A 3,719-nucleotide genomic window follows, 5' to 3' on the forward strand; every position below is an offset into this window, starting at 1 on the left:
ATACTCCAATAAAATAGAAGATACTGAAGTCATTGACAAATTTCTTAATTCATGTTATTTGCCCAAATTGAATCAGTATGATATACACAATTTAAACAGACCAATATCAAGTGATGAAATAGAAGACACCATCAGAAGTTCACTAACCAAGAAAAGCCCGGGACTGGATGGATACACCGTCCAGTACTACAAGAACTTTAAAGAAGAACTAATACAATCACTCTTTAATTTATTTCAAACAATAGAAAAAGAGAGAGCACTTCCAAACTCATTCTATGGGGCCAATATCACCCTGATTCAAAAACCAAGCAAAGACATATTAAAGAAAGAAAACTTTAGGCCAGAGGAGGATGGGGGGGTGGGGGGCAGATGAGCGCAGAGGTGTTGGAAGAGGCCAGGGCCCCCATGGGCAGGTGTGTGGGTGCCCAGCACAACTCCTCCAGCAGCCTCAAGGAGAACTCGGGGCACCGGAGGTGCTCTCCGTAGTAACCAGCCTTTGAAAAAGGAGAAATCAAAATGGAAAAGCGATTATCCTATGACAGACGGACAGCTGCGCAGAAAGAGGGACGAATTTGGGGACACTGCACCAGCTTTTGAAGGCAGGAAAGAGATTTGGGATGCCTTGAAGGCTGCTGCACACGCTTTTGAGAGCAATGATCATGACCTGGCACAAACAATCATTGATGGTGCAAACATTACCTCACTACACGGTGCGTTTACGGAGTGCTATGATGAACTGGGGAGCAGATACCAGCTTCCCGCGTATTGCTTGGCACCGCCAATCAACATGATAGAGGAAAAGAGTGACACAGAGACTCTGGACATTCCTGAGCCACCACCCAACTCTGGCTAGGAGTCCCAGCTCCGAATACGCCTCTCCACAGACAAAGACCTCAAGCTTGTGGTGCGCAACACAGACACGGTGTTCCACATGAAGAGACGCTTGCACGCAGCTGAAGGAGTGGAGCCTGGAAGCCTGCGTGGTTCTTCTCAGGCAGACCTCTCACCGACAAAATGAAGCTGGAGGAGCTGAGGATCCCCAAGGACTACTTCGTACTCGTGAGCCAGCCGGTGCGCAATCCCACACCCAGTTGAGAATGGAGCCCAGCCGGCTCCCCATCTCCTGTTTGTTATTGTTGTCATTTTCAACTCTGTGGTGTGAAACCTATTTCCACTGCTCTGAGTTCCCTATGAATGAATGTAGTTCTGAGGAATTACCAGTGAAAAATTCCATCTGTGAAGGGGACCAACAAAAATAATAAAACACAAAGAGCCAGCCTTTGAGACTCATGTAACTACAATTTCTAATTTGAGAGGCAGTTAAGAAATAGATAAGCATTTATTTTAAAACACTCAACTACTTAATGGCTGAATTTAAATGATTTAGACTGTAAGTGGAACATTGTAACCTTGAAGAACAGCACCAAGCACCTTTGAATACAGAATTTTTAAAACATCTATCAGATTATATAATTTCCAGATGTCACCAATAACGGTTATAATTTTTTGATAGAATCCGAGAAGAGCAGTATTTGAGATTCATTTCTGTTCTGGTTTTTTGTTAGCTCATTTCATATTTAGCCATAAAGGAGTAAGACTGGCAAATTGTGTTTCAGTGTTGCTTTTCCCATCCCCACATGTTGAGCCCCTTATTGACAGTCACACTAAGTTTGGGTGCCTTGAGCATGTTTGTTGGCTGGGACCCTTCTGAACACCAGGCAGTAACTAGTCCATGCAGTCCTGTTTCTGATTTCCACCTGATCCTTGGGTGCTGCATAGGTGTTTTTGAATCCTGCATAGACAGCTGTTTTCATGTCTAGCTTAGAAGGTTACTACGTCATATACCTTCTGTACTCCCTGCTCTGTTTGCACTTGCATCGCCTACCCTGGCCCAGGCCCACAGTCCCCGGGCAGGAGGCAGGAGTCCATTACTCTTCCCACCAGAGGTAGTGCAGTGAGGCTCTCCCAGCTCTGCAGGGGCGCAGGGAAAGCCCAGTCCTCCTGTGCCTGGGAGAACTTGCAGAGAAACTTTCAATTGAGAATCCAGAGTGAAAGGTTTGCTGGTATTGCTTTCACATTAGCAGTGATGCCCGAAGGGCTTCAGACCTCAGTGCTCCCCAGTTCACTGTTACCCTCAGCCAAGCGGATAACAGTTCTTCTCTCATCTTTTCTTGCAAAGAGGCAAGTTAAGAACCATCCGCAGAGTCATGTTTGGTGGCCGGGAACTGAGAAATCTCTGAGTCTTGGGTACTGTGGCTGAGTAAAGCTGCCCAGGACTGCGTTTAATTTGGAGCCCCTTAAGAGCTGGCTCTGAGAGAGAAGAGGACTCCCTCCCTTACCAGGCTGTGTCCTGGGGCCTCCGTGAGGAGGAAGGGGAGCAAGGAGCATGGGTGCCATGCTTGGGGGTGGCACACCTCCACAGCTACTTGGGTGTGAGCACCTTGTTAGTTAAAGTGACAAAGTGAAACTGCTAATTAGTCTAAATGCATTGTTTAAAAATGGTATTAAATCTCCTATAGCCTGATTAAGTATATCTATAACTGTAACTTTATCATGTTTCTGAGAGCTTTAACTACTTCCCTAATGTTATTCGATCACTTTAAAGATTGTGGCTACATCTGATTTGCTTGTTGATGATTGACTCTAAATTCAAGAGAAATAGCAGCATTAATTCCAAAGGAGAAGTTTTCCATCAGAGGTGGGGCTAGGGGGGCATTTCAGTAGATCACTCTCATCCAAAAGTTTTTGTTCATCGTTGCCACACTGAACAGCAGCATCTCTCATGTTCATCAACTGGAAAAAATGTTTAAACTGATTTTTCTTAAGGAAATTTGTTGATGTCATCAATAATCTATGGTTGGTAAAAGGTCTTGATTGTTGAAGATTCTCTCTCTGTAAGAGTTATTTTATTTTAAAGGAACATATAATTTGAATAACAATTTTCTGGGCATGTTTAACCTAGGTAAGAAAATATGGAGCTGTTTAATTGTTAATAGATTGATATAAGATTGGACCAATACTTGATGTGTATAATTTTAGTATGTAGGGTTTTTATGCTTTAAAAAAAAAGTTAAATTAAAAAAAAAAAAAAGAAAACTTTATGTTGAGAGCCATAGCCGAAGGGGTCCCAGCAAACTTCCAACTGCCAGCAAACTTACAGCTGCCAGCAAACTTCCAACTGCCAGCAAACTTACAGTTGCCAGCAAACTTCCAACTGCCAGCAAACTTACAGCTGCCAGCTGATGATTGGCTCACAGTGGCCCCAGCAAACTTCTAGCTGCCAACTGATTGGCTCCTCTGCGGTGATGCTCATTGGGTTGTTTCCCCATATGGGCCACCAAATGCCGCAGTCTGGCTGGGTACAATTCAGGAGCCACTTGTCAAAAGAAACAAACTATATTTTTAGAACACACATGCCAAACCACACAGCTCTTCAGGAAAACTTTGGAAACACACAGGGAGAACAGCAGCCTATTTGGATTCCAGAGAGATTAACTAAGGTCCTGACCCAGTGATTGTCTGTCTGTGTGTTTCCACAGGGAGAACAGCAGCCGATTTGAATTCCAGAAAGAATAACTAAAGCGATTTCTACAGACCAAAAAGAAGATGATTTGGCTCAAATCCATAACAACTGATATCCAAAACTCCAGTTTGGCTATTCTTACAACTGCCACAGAACCAGGATGCTTTTTTCAATATCTATTTTATTATTACCCTTC

The 3,719-nt window shown here is 43.7% G+C and overlaps 1 pseudogene; it reads left to right on the forward strand.

Moving 5' to 3' along the window:
- The first annotated feature begins 405 nt into the window (after positions 1 to 405).
- On the forward strand, positions 406 to 1,095 carry LOC144253744 (ubiquitin domain-containing protein 2 pseudogene; annotated as a pseudogene).
- The last annotated feature ends 2,624 nt before the right edge of the window (positions 1,096 to 3,719 follow it).

The sequence above is a fragment of the Urocitellus parryii genome, chromosome 3 (genome assembly GCF_045843805.1).
Source record: "Urocitellus parryii isolate mUroPar1 chromosome 3, mUroPar1.hap1, whole genome shotgun sequence".
NCBI classification, from domain to species: Eukaryota; Metazoa; Chordata; class Mammalia; order Rodentia; family Sciuridae; genus Urocitellus; species Urocitellus parryii.